A 13,924-nucleotide genomic window follows, 5' to 3' on the forward strand; every position below is an offset into this window, starting at 1 on the left:
AAAAGTACCCCAGTGCCCTGGCTAAATTCCCAATCTGGCCCTCATACCATCATGGCCACCTAATCATCCCCAGCTTCCAATTGGCTCATTCATCCCCTCACGACCCTGTAACTATTCCCCAGGTCATTGCTGTAAATGAGAATGTGTTTTCAGTCAACTTACATGGTAAAATAAGGGTAAAATATATCAAAATAAAAAACGACTTGCAGTGTATAAAGGCTTCATAAAGCCTTCATAAACACTACATAAATGTTTCACAAATCATCTATAACCGTATGTAATGTCTATAAAGGGTTCATCAATGTGGCGTAACTGTGTGACATAACCACCAATGTCAAATGTGATATAACCCACTATGTCAAATATGACAAACATGTGTTTTATAAAGTGTGGCATAAGCACCGCTTTATAAGTCATTTTAAATTGTGTTCACAACTATGCTTAAACTACATCAGGGGACGACTTTTGAGGTCTGGGAAAAATCTAAGAAACTGAGTGTAGTTGCCCTTTATTGCCTCTTTATTTCATAGGGCATGCCCTTGCACAGTTTTTTTTGAAAGAATCAATGCATATAGCATATGACTACGACTTATTTGTTATCACATTACAATCCACATTATGTGCCAGATTCACAGTTCAAGATTAATATGTATAGTACCTGTCAAAAGTTTGGACTCACCTACACATTCCAGGGTTTTTCTTTATTTTTTTACTATTTTCTACATTGTAGAATAATAGTAAAGATATGAAATAACACATGAGGAATAATTTAGTAACCAAAAAAGTGTTCCAAATCAAAATATAGGCACATCAGGCAAAGGGTGGCTACTTTGAAGAATCTCAAATATGAAATATATTTTATATGATTATTATATGATTCCATATGTGTTATTTCATAGTTTTGATGTCTTCCCTATTCTACAATGTAGAAAATAGTAAAAATAAAGAAAAACCATTGAATGAATAGGTGTGCCCAAACTTTTGACTGGTACTGTATATTGTGTGCATACTGTTGGTCAGTTATGAGATGGAGGAAAATCAAGGGATATACAGTATCATGTGAAGTATAAATTACAATCTTCAAAAAATAGTATCAAAGAAAACATTACACATTATCAACWAAAATWCTCGCATTTCAAWAATATCACCTAAGTGCAAACATMTTTTCACCATGTCATTTAGACATKATTTATTCAGCTGGAGTTACAAAACAATTAACACAAAACTGAAAGGATACTACATCCACAGAGATCCTATAAAAATGTACTGTGTGTGTGTGTGTGTGTACTGTTTGTGTGTGTGTGTGTGTGTATGTATAAGATATGGGAGAGGAGAGGCTAACTCCTACTAGATGACATGGATTGTTTTCATATTTTAGGGCCAACTGGATTATACTTGTTTTTTAAACCTACACACCTGTGTCTGATATGGTTTAATAAAGGACTGAGAACAAAGGCACATGTCACACTTCTTTGTCAGTACTAGATTTTAGACATACAGTGAGCTCCAAAAGTATTGGAACAAATTCACTTATGTGTATTAAAGTAATAAAAAGTTATGTTTTTGGTCTCATATTCATGGCACGCAATGACTACATCCAGCTTGTGACTCTACAAATTTGTTGGATGCATTTGCAGTTTTTTTCTCGTTGTGTTTCAGATTATTTTGTGCCCAAAATATATGAATGGTACATAATGTATTGTGTCATTTGGAGTCACGTTTTATTGATAATAATAATAGAATAGTTTCTAAAACATTTTTTATGTTTTTATATGCTTTTCTACTTGTTTTCTCCGATCTTGTCTCATCGCTGCAACTCCCCAATGTGCTCGGAGGCGAAGGTCGAGTCATGCGTCCTCCGAAACATGACCCGCAAACGTGCTTCTTAACACCCGTCCGCTTAACCTAGAAGCCAGCTGCAACAATGTGTTGGAGAAAACACCTTTCAACTGACGACCAGAGTCAGTCGCTAGAGCTCAAGTAGTCGCTAGAGCTCGATAGCCAAGGAAAGCAACAAAACGTGTCTCTGTCTCAATTCTTTTGGAGCTCACTGTATTTATTCTGAAAACAATTGTATTTCTGAAGAGTCAGCTTGAAATATTTGACCAGAAAATATTATTCTAAACGCCCTCCTGAACCAACTTGTAAAGAATGCATACACCATAGGATTAATAGTTGAATTCAAATAGCCAAGCCATATAAGTGTTTCAAACAAAACGGGTGGGGTAGAGTAACTAATAAAAGGATCAATACAGTTGATGACAAAAAAGGGTGTCCAGAATGATAGAAATACCCCCATAATGATAGCAAGTGTTTGGTGGCCTTCCTCTGTGATTTGCCTACAGGTTCTGATTGGTTGTACCCTGAATTGAGCGTGCCTGTCTCTGTGCTATAGGAAAATCTTTAGGTAGATGCTAAGCATGCCACTCCTGGGATGTAGAATGAGAGCACCGAAGCCACAATACTGACACTTTTTGTTTTGAAACAAAATACATCCTCCCTCACAGGCAACATATGACCATGCCCCAAATATTGACTCCAGAAATATCATACAAAACCCTACTGGCAGAACAGTCCAGGTGACCAGAATCATAATCAGAACAACGTAAACAGTTATTTTATTCTATAAAGGAGAGGGCGACACACTGCATAATACCGTCAATAGAAATGAAACACAAGTTAAGAATGGATGTATTGCACAACATGTATCAGTGCTGTGTGATTTTACAGAATAAATCCCCAAAATACCAGCAGCTTTCCCTGAATATACCATTCTGGGAGGCATCACTAAAACCCCAGAGAGAGGTCTGACACAGCCAGAGAGAGGATGAGGTAGTTGGTGGGGTGTGGAGCTGTTTGAAGTGGATGATGGGAATGATTACAAGAAGGTTGCCACACACTGTGAGAACAGACATTGAGCCAAGTAAGAGATAAAGTAATACTCGTATTTTGGAGGAAAGATTGATCTTTTGCAAGACCCATTCACTGATTCAAAACATAGAAGTATATTCTCAACAATATCAGCCTTGCTGAGACTGATTCCTGGTTCCATGGTCGTGGTTGAAAGAATCTTATCTGAAATATGAAAGATACATTATTGTATGTTAACATCAATTATAGAATATTTGTTGGAAATTATTACATTATGATGGATGATTTAATTAAACAAATTCAAATGCTGTATTTTTGTCACTTGATAAAATGTATTAAAATGTACATTACTTTTGCTTATTCGTTGGAAATATTACCACAAACACCGAAAGGGAAGTGTTTTMCCATTTCAAAAGATAGTTAATACATTTTTTCTGTTCAATTCAGCATACCTTACCTCTCAGCCATGCAGATGGTGATGTATCACATGTAAACCCTTTTTCTCTGGTCGCAATGTGATGCAAATGTGAACTTGYCRCTTSTGCTTTTGTACCTGTAGTCTATTACCATAATGATGATCACAATATAACGTTGACCAATCAGASWTTGCTACATTCAACTCTACATAAAAAATCTGTAGCAGAGKACTAAAGTTAATGATGTCATACTTGTAACCACTCCCTTCAAGAGGATATGATAGTATCTTTCATCAGCCACAAGGCCATCCAATCAGTTAGTTCATTACACATTTGACTGTTTTTGCCAAATTCGCTACAATAAWTTGATTTAAGGTGCTGGWTTCAATCCGTATTGCKGAAGTTCCGCATTGTAGCCCAATTGACATTTAAAAGCAATGTTCTATTCACAGCATTATCAGGAATTACCTTTACATTTTAAGKGCACTACAGCTCAGAATTTCAGAGATAAGGCTTYAATCCAGCACTACCCCACAAGACCAGACTTGTGGTTACACGTAAGAGAAATGACTGATAGGGTTATAATACCTACAGTAACCCCCTCCTCATTCCAAATATTGGTGATCCAAYTGCACCTTGATCCTGAATGATTTGTRTGCTGATATGGTAGWAGGTRACACAGAKTACACAGAACACAGAGCCATTTTAATGTGAGATCATTGCTCAGCTCTTTCGGGTTACTAGGTWCTCGTCATGTTCAGGCAAGTGCACAGATAGGGCTCAARCAGCMCCCGAGCAGCTGCTCTTTTGCCCYCTTATGAAAAAGTGTCCTTGCAGCTTGSTGGATTWWWAAAAATMGTATGAATAATACAAATGTAATAAATTGTCTCTTTTAATTTTTAATGTAACGAATTGCACATCAAACTAGCTAATTTCATGAGCTCCCGAATCTCAGAAAATGTCCCCTTCACCTGCCCTAAGAGTGCGCTCATCTGACTTGCATGTAGTGGCCACTGGCTGGCGACGCCGGGTGGGGAGACTTGAATGCTGGTAGGAGGCTATTATTGAGTTGAATCTGTCATATGTGTCTCTCACCGTTAGGGACAACAAATGGGCTAAGTCTACTACTTGTTAGTAAGAGGCAGATGTCAGAAGCAGAACAAACTCAAATCATGTAAAAATAGTTTATTTCAACAGCATAGCTAACAGAAGTGTAAAGTAACTATACTGAACAAAAATATAAACGCAACATGTAAAGTGTTGGTCTCATGTTTCATGAGCTGAAATAAAACATCCCAGAAATGTTCCACACTTACAAAAAGCTTATTTCTCTCAAATGTTGTGCACAGATTTGTTTGTTAACATCCTGTTAGTGAGCATTTCTCCATTTCCAAGATTATCCATCCACCTGACAGGTGTGGCATATCAAGAAGCTGACTAGACTAAACAGCATAATCTTTTCACAGGTGCACCTTGTGCTGGGGACAATAAAAGGCCACTCTAAAATGTTAATTTATGTCACACAACACAATGCCACAGATGTTTCAAGTTTTGAGGGAGTGTGCAATTGGAATTCTGACTGCATGAATGTACACCAGAGCTGTTGCCAGAGAATGTAATGTTCATTACTCTACCATAAGACACCTCCGARGTCGTTTGAAAGAATTTGGCAGTACGTCCAACTTCAGACCACATGCAACCTTGCCAGCCCAAGACCTCCACATCTGGCTTCTTCACCTGCAGGATTGTCTGAGACCAGCCACCCAGACAGCTGATAAAACTGTGGYTTTGCACAAGCAAAGAATTTCTGCAGAAAACCGTCTCATGGAAGCTTATCTTCGTGCTCTTCACCAGGGTCTTGTACAGGGAGTACAGGAGGGGACTGAGCACACACCCCTGAGGGGCCTCCWTGTTGAGGATCAGCGTGGCGGATGTGTTGTTGCCTACCRTTCCCACCTGGGGGCGGCCCGTCAGGAAGTCCAGGATCCAGTTGCAGAGGGAGGTGTTTAGTCCTAGGGTGCTTAGCTTAGTGATGAGCTTTGAGGGCACTATGGTGTTGAACACTGAGCTATACTCAATGAATAGTATTCTCACATAGGTGTTCCTTTTGTCCAGGTGGGAAAGGGTAGTGTGGAGTGCAGTAGAGATTGCATCATCTGTGGATCTGTTGGGGCGGTATGCAAATTGGAGTGGGTCTAGGGTTTCTGGGATAATGGTGTTGATYTGAGCCATGACCAGACTTTCAAAGCACTWCATGGCTACAGCAATGAGCGCTTTGGGTCMGTTGTCATTTAAACAGGTTACCTTAATGTTCTTTGGCACAGGGACTATGGTGGTCTGCTTGAAATATGTTGGTATTACAGACTCAGTCAGGTACAGYTTGAAAATGTCAGTGAAGATACTTGCCAGTGGATCAGCACATGCTCGGAGTACACGTCCTGGTAATCAGTCTGAATATTAACRTGTTTAAAGGTCTTACTCATATCGGCTACGGAGAGTGTGATCACACAGTCTCTTCCGCATGCTTCAGTGTTACTTGCCTCAAAGCGTGTGTGGAGTAAAGGTGGTCTAGAGTTTTTTTCCCCTCTGGTTGCACATTTAACATGCTGGTAGAAATTAGGTCAAATGGATTAGAGTTTCCCTGCATTAAAGTCCCCGGCCACTAGGAGTGCCGCCTCTGGATGAGRGTTTTCCTCTTTSCTTATGCCCCTATGCAGCTCATTGTGTGCGGTCTTAGTYCCAGCATCGGTTTGTGGTGGTATATAGACAGCTACGAAGAATACAGGTGAAAACTCTCTTGGTAAATAGCGTGGTGTGCAGCTTATCATGAGATACTCTACCTCAGGCGAGCAAAACCTCAAGACTTCCTTAGATTTCGTGCACCAGCTGTTGTTTACAAATATTCATAGACTGCCAGCCCGTCTTACCAGAAGCCGCTGTTCTATCCTGCTGAAAAGCTTAAATCCCGCCAGCTGTATGTTATTCATGTCGTCATTCAGCCACGACTCTGTGAAACATAAGATATTACAGATATTAATTTCCGTTGGTAGGATATACGTMATCGTAGTTCATCTATTTTATTATAGATTGATTGTACATMGACTAATAGGACCAATGGTAAAGGTAMATTACCCTCTCGGCATCGGATCCTTACAAGGCACCCGGACCTTCGTCCCCGATATCTCCATCTCTTACTCCTGTGYATGACGGAGAGGAGGGCCTTGTCGGGCGTCTGAAGTAAATCCTTCCCGTCCGACTCAATGAAGAAAAAGTATTCCTCCAGTACGGGGTGAGTAATCGCTGTCCTGATATCTAGAAGCTCTTTTTCGGTCACAAGACACGGTGGCAGTAATATTATGTACAAAATAAGTTACAAATAACAGGAAAAAACATACACAAGAGCACAATTGGTTACGGGATCGTAAAAAACGACAGCCATCTCCTTCGGCACCATTAACCACAAGCCATTTTACGAGAGTAGAAATCAGTGAAGCAGATATCAGAGYACAAGTTAGAATTGGGTCTAGCAACAGTAGATGGGCCACGATGTACATGCACATTTCCAGATATCATCAACAGTAATACAATCAAGGCACGGCAGAGGAAAGYMAGAGCTCTGCAGTGTTGATTTATGACATTTGAATGTGGATTAGATGGCAACAAGATCATATTGTACAGCAATTTCATCAGGTAACATGAATACAAAGCCGGTGAGAGGTGGTTKGAATWGAATGGGMGGCCAAGAGTCCGTGTAACCAATAGAGAGTCAGAGTCCCGAGTGTGGGAACAAACATAGTCTGTCCCACAGTTGGGTAACAAGAAGGTTCATAGTCAACAAAGCATGCAGGAATCATGAGGCAAATAGCAAAATACACAATAAAAAATATAATGACTTGTGGCTCAATGTCATTCGCCCCAACATTGCCTGTGTGCTGGAGTCGAGGGAAAGTTGGGAAGAGAGGGGGGAGTGTGGTGGGGGTACCTGTACCAGACAGGGGGAGACAGGCCAGGGAAGACCATGAACAGATCGCCAGGTGGAATCCAAYCACCAGTGCAGCAGGCAACGGGAGTAGGTGTCACACCCACRTGGGAGAAGCTTTTATTTCTGGAGGCAGATTTCTTGTAGAAAATGACATGTCTGTGAACGAKGGTAGAGGGCTTGTGAGACTCCTGCCATTTGTTTGACTCAAAGGCTTTGACACCTTTCACTTCACACCTCAGTGCTAATTGAGGTTGTTGGTCAGTTTCTTTCCTAGCAGCTTGGTACTTTGTAGCCTTATTTATTAKGRTTTATATAACACATTTCTCTAGAGATTATTGTCTTTTACTTTTAGCGTTCAGAAGTAGGTTCAGACTGAACTTTACTCACTCAGTGTTGTTGCGGARGGTATTTCCAGGTTCCGCTGTGTTTCTTCTGCAGGTTTTGGTTTGTTAGAAGTTTTTTTCTTTTTACTCCTTGGTAGAAATAGTCCATTCAGGCAATTATGTCCAAAATCAAGGTGTTATGTATGAAATTGTGATTTGGATTGAAGATTTTGATGTTGAGGTTAGTATCCTGGCGGAAAAAATTCAAGTTTATCTCCATTTATCCAACTCCTATTCTATGTTTTCTCAGGAGAACTCAGGAGCCCATGCTCTCTGTGTGTGTCTCTCTCTCTTTCAGCTATAACCGTATGTCATGCTCTATAAAGGGTTCATAAATGTGGCATAACTGTGTGACATAACCACCAATGTCAAATGTGATACAACCCACTATGACAAATATGACAAACGTGTTTTTATAAAGAGTGGCATAAGCACCGTTTAATAAAGGCTTTATAAATCATATTAAATTGTGTTCACAACAATGCTTAAACCACATCAGGGATGACTTTTGAGATCTGTAAAAAATCTAAGAAACTTCGATTTTTGAGTGTAGGTGTCCGTTATTTCATAGGGCATGCCCTGCACAGTTTTTTGGGTTACCAGTGTTTCTGTAGCACAATAAGCGCACGGGATGAGTTCGCAAATCAAATGCCCAGCTGTGGTGCCACTGGACAGCATAAAACGAACGAGTAAGTTAAAATGTATTTATTGTAATTTAAATGAGTTTGTCGCAGTTAAGTGTTGAGTTAAATTACATAGCTGCTGTACCTCAATCGTTATTTCAAATAATTTCAGTGACTTGACAGCAGTTGCTTGCTACGTTAGCTAGCTAACAAAATGTATGTAGTTAYTAGGCTCAGCTAAATAATAATCCCCCAAGATACACCGACAGAGGAATACAATAGTACGATTCAAACAGAGTTTCCAATCTCCCCTTTACAGAAATGCCCTTATCCAGATGGTGTGACAAAGGCATTTCCTAACAGACCTGCTAACTCTCTTTGTTGTTGCTTTAAGGTTGGAACCAACATGTAGTACCTCCAGCAGGCAGAGAGGCAAGAACCATTCATCCGCCAGCTCAGAAACAAGCTACACTCTTCACATCCATGTGTAATGTTCAATGTAATTGCATTGCTGAACTTTTTTWAAACTGAATGTATTTGTATTGTTTTAAAAATGTACAAATAAAAGGACGTATGTTWGTTATTAGTTATAATTCCCTAAGTGTTAATACATTTGTGTTTAGATCATTAAGCCTTTATGTGTAATGAATGACCAAATGTGTCTGAATTTATAGTAAGTACAGCGTCATATGATATAAGGCATTTATGTATGTGTTATAAAATACCAAAGGGGTCTGACTTAAAGTAAGTACAGCGTCATATGATGTAGACTCTTTATGGATGTGTTATGAATTATCAAAGGTGTCTCACTTCAAATGAAGTGTTACAGGACACTACATAAAGTCTCAATGAATAGGTTATTAACGTTCTACTGATTTATGAAGGTTCTCTTATCATACACAGGTTACTGTAGGGTGTGAAAGGTATTTACTTAATACCCATCCCGGATCCCGGAGCATCCTCATCAAAAAAGCTGACTAGCATAGCCTAGCCTAGCCTAACGGGACTGGGATATCATATAATATAATTTTCATGAAATCACAAGTCCAATACAGCAAATGAAAGATAAACATCTTGTGAATCCAGCCATCATTTCCGATTTTTAAAATGTTTTACAGCGAAAACACAATATGTATTTCTATTAGCTAACCACAATAGCCAAAGACTCAACCGCATATTTTCACCATATTTCTACCGCATAGGTAGCTATCACAAAACCAACCAAATAGAGATATAATTAGTCACTAACCAAGAAACAACTTCATGCAGATGACAGTCTTATAACATGTTATACAATAAAGTGATGTTTTGTTCGAAAATGTGCATATTTGAGGTATAAATCATAGTTTTACATTGCAGCTACCATCAAAATATCACCAAAGCAGCCAGAATAATTACAGAGAGCAACGTGAAATACCTAAATAGTCATCATAAAACATTTATGAAAAATACATGGTGTACAGCAAATGAAAGATAAACATCTTGCGAATCCAGCCATATTTCTATTTTTTTTTAAGTGTTTTACAGCGAAAACACAATATAGCATTATATTAGCTTACCACAATAGCCACCACACACAAACGCATTTATTCACCCATAGATAGCATTCACAAAAACCAGCAAAAGATATAAAATTAATCACTAACCTTGAACAACTTCATAGATGACAGTCTATAACATCAGGTTATACAATACACTTATGTTTTGTTTGAAAATGTGCATATTTAGAGCTGCAAACCGTGGTTATACATTGTGAAAATGTAGCAACATTTCCCCAGAATGTCAGGAGCTATTTGGACACTCACTAATCTGACCAAAGAACTCATCATAAACTTTACATAAAAATACTTGTTGTATGGCAAATGAAAGATACACTGGTTCTTAATGCAACCGCCGTGTTAGATTTTTAAAAATAACTTTACCACAACAAACAGCTTGCGTTATTGCGAGACAGCGCCCGCCAAAACGGCGGAGAATAGAAATAACATTTTCCACAGAAATACGAAATAACATCATAAATTATTCTTACTTTTGCTGAGCTTCCATCAGAATCTTGTACAAGGAGTCCTATTTCCAGAATAAATCGTTTTGTTTGGTTTTAGAATGTCCTTTTCTCCTGTCGAATTCGCGCACAATGCTAGCCAATGTTGATGACGTTCCCAGTTTCTGTTATGCTGGTGAATGAGGACCCAAAAGCGACGTACTAGAAACAGAGTCTTTATTCCAGTATCAAACAACAATGTTCTCCTGGATATATCAAAGGTAAATCCAAAACAGGAAACTGAATCCTCTCGTCAGTAGAGAGGAACGACAGAGAACGCGACCACAGACTGCAGGTCGCTTCAGGAAGCACAGGCCGTAGCTGACATAGACACCTGCTCACACGCAGCATCTGAAGAAGGCAAAAACACGACAGGGCGGAACAAGGACACAGGAACAGCAAACATCAAACAAGAATCCACAAGGACAGAAGCGGAAAACAGAGGGAGAAATAGGGACTCTAATCAGAGGGCAAAATAGGGGACAGGTGTGAAAGAGTAAATGAGGTCGTTAGGAGAATGAGAACAGCTGGGAGCAGGAACGGAACGATAGAGAGAGAGCGGGAGAGGGAGAGAGAGGAGGAGAGAGAGAGAGAGAAAGAGGGAAAGACCTAATAAGACCAGCAGAGGGAAGCACAGGGACAAGACATGATGATCAAGACAAAACATGACAGTACCCCCCACTCACCGAGCGCCTCCTGGCGCACTCGAGGAGGAACCCTGGGCAACGAAGGAAATCATCAATCAACGAACGGTCCAGCACGTCCCGAGATGGAACCCAACTCCTCTCCTCAGGACCGTAACCCTCCAATCCACTAAGTACTGGTGACCACGTCCCCGAGAACGCATGTCCATGATCTTTCGTACCTTGTAAATAGGAGCGCCCTCGACAAGGACGGGGGGGGGGAGGGAAGACGAACGGGGGCGCGGAAAAAGGCTTGACACAAGAGACATGGAAGACAGGGTGAACGCGACGAAGATGTCGCGAAGAAGCAGTCGCACAGCGACAGGATTGACGACCTGAGAGACACGGAACGGACCAATGAACCGCGGAGTCAACTTGCGAGAAGCTGTCGTAAGGGAAGGTTACGAGTGGAAAGCCACACTCTCTGACCGCGACAATACTAGGACTCTTAATCCTACGTTTATTGGCGGCTCTCACAGTCTGCGCCTGTAACGGCAAAGTGCAGACCTGACCCTCCTCCAGGTGCGCTCACAACGTTGGACAAAAGCCTGAGCGGAGGAACGCTGGACTCGGCGAGCTGGGACGAGAACAGAGGAGGCTGGTACCCAAGACTCTCTGAAACGGAGATAGCCCGGTAGCAGACGAAGGAAGCGAGTTGTGAGCGTACTCAGCCCAGGGGAGCTGTTCTGCCCAAGACGCAGGGTTTCGAAACGAAAGGCTGCGTAATATGCGACCAATCGACTGATTGGCCCTTTCTGCTTGACCGTTAGACTGGGGATGAAACCCGAAGAGAGACTGACGGAAGCACCAATCAAACGACAGAACTCCCTCCAAAACTGTGACGTGAATTGCGGACCTCTGTCTGAAACGGCTCTAACGGGAGGCCATGAATTCTGAACACATTCTCAATGATGTTTGTGCCGTCTCCTTAGCGGAAGGAAGCTTAGCGAGGGGAAGAAATGTGCCGCCTTAGAGAACCTATCGATAACCGTAAGAATCACAGTCTTCCCGCAGACGAAGGCAGACCGGTAATAAAGTCTAAGGCGATGTGAGACCATGGTCGAGAAGGAATGGGAAGCGGTCTGAGACGACCGGCAGGAGGAGAGTTACCTGACTTAGTCTGCGCGCAGTCCGAACAAGCAGCCACGAAACGGCGCGTGTCCCGCTCCTGAGTAGGCACCAAAAACGCTGGCGAATAGAAGCAAGCGTACCCGAACGCGGGTGGCCGCTAACTTGGCAGAGTGAGCCCACTGAAGAACAGCCAGACGAGTAGAGACAGGAAACGAACAGAAGGTTACTAGGACAAGCGCGCGGCGACGCAGTGGAGTGAGTGCTTGCTTTACCTGTCTCTCAATTCCCCAGACAGTCAACCCGACAACACGCCCTTCAGGGAGAATCCCCTCGGGGTCGGTAGAAGCCACAGAAGAACTAAAGAGACGGGATAAGGCATCAGCTTGGTGTTCTTATTTCCCGGACGATAGGAATCACGAACTCGAAACGAGCGAAAAACAACGCCCAACGAGCTTGACGTGCTTAAGTCGTTTGGCAGAAGAGGATGTACTCAAGGTTCTTATGGTCAGTCCAAACGACAAAAGGGATGGTCGCCCCCTCCAACCACTGTCGCCATTCGCCTCATGGCTAAGCGGATGGCGAGCAGTTCGCGGTTACCCACATCATAGTTGCGTTCCGATGGCGACAGGCGATGAGAAAAGTAGGCCAAGGATGGACCTTATCGTCAGAATGGGAAGCGCTAGACAGAATGGCTCCCACGCCCACCTCTGAAGCGTCAACCTCGACAATGAATTGTTTAGTGACGTCAGGAGTAACAGATATGGGGCGCGATGTAAAACGCTTCTTGAGGAGATCAAAAGCTCCCTGGGCGGAACCGGACCACTTAAAGCAAGTCTTGACAGAAGTCAGAGCTGTGAGAGGGGCAGCCACTTGACCGAAATTACGAATGAAACGCCGATAGAAATTAGCGAAACCGAGAAAGCGCTGCAACTCGACACCTGACTTAGGAACGGGCCAATCGCTGACAGCCTGGACACTTAGCGGGATCCATCTGAATGCCTTCAGCGGAAATAACAGAACCGAGAAATGTGACAGAGGAGACATAAGGCGCACTTCTCGACCTTCACGTAGAGACAATTCTCTTAAAAGGCGCTGGAGTACACGTCGAAGTGCTGAACATGAATCTCGAGTGACGGTGAAAAAATCAGGATATCGTCAAGGTAACGAAAACAAAAATGTTCAGCATGTCTTCTCAGTACATCATTAACCAATGCCTGAAAGACAGCTGGAGCATTAGCGAGACCGAACGGCAGACCCGGTATTCAAAATGCCCTAACGGGAGTGTTAAACGCCGTCTTCCACTCGTCCCCTCTCTGATGCTACGAAGATGGTAAGCGTTACGAAGGTCCAACTTAGTAAAGAACCTGGCTCCCTCATGCAAAATCTCGAAGGCTGACGACATAAGGGAAGCGGATAAGCATTCTTAACCGTTATGTCATTCAGCCCTCGATTATCCACGCAGGGGGCGCAGAGTACCGTCCTTCTTCTTAACAAAGAAAAATCCCGCTCCGGCGGGAGAGGAAGAAGGCACCACGGTACCGGCGTCGAAGAAACAGACAGATAATCCTCGAGAGCCTTACGTTCGGGACCGACAGAGAGTATAGTCTACCCCGAGGGGAGTGGTCCCCGGAAGGAGATCAATACAACAATCATACGACCGGTGAGGAGGAAGGGAGCTGGCTCTGGACCGACTGAAGACCGGTGCGCAGATTCATGATATTCCTCCGGCACTCCTGTCAAATCACCAGGTTCCTCCTGAGTAAAGGGGACAGAAGACACAGAGGGATAGCAGACATTAACACTTCACATGACAAGAAACGTTCCAGGATAGGATAGAATTACTAGACCAATTAA

The 13,924-nt window shown here is 42.3% G+C and overlaps 1 long non-coding RNA gene and 1 pseudogene across 1 annotated transcript; both read right to left on the reverse strand.

Moving 5' to 3' along the window:
• Positions 1-1,894: 1,894 nt before the first annotated feature.
• LOC111973315 (trace amine-associated receptor 1-like) lies at positions 1,895-3,725 on the reverse strand (annotated as a pseudogene).
• Positions 3,726-4,180: 455 nt separating this feature from the next.
• LOC139028650 (uncharacterized) lies at positions 4,181-7,740 on the reverse strand. The gene is made up of 3 exons (XR_011480855.1): positions 7,657-7,740; positions 6,420-7,425; positions 4,181-6,294 (listed from the first exon to the last, which is right to left on the reverse strand). It is a non-coding gene; the product is annotated as an uncharacterized lncRNA (long non-coding RNA).
• Between the last annotated feature and the right edge of the window lie 6,184 nt (positions 7,741-13,924).

The sequence above is a fragment of the Salvelinus sp. IW2-2015 genome, linkage group LG14 (genome assembly GCF_002910315.2).
Source record: "Salvelinus sp. IW2-2015 linkage group LG14, ASM291031v2, whole genome shotgun sequence".
In the NCBI taxonomy this organism is placed as follows: domain Eukaryota; kingdom Metazoa; phylum Chordata; class Actinopteri; order Salmoniformes; family Salmonidae; genus Salvelinus; species Salvelinus sp. IW2-2015.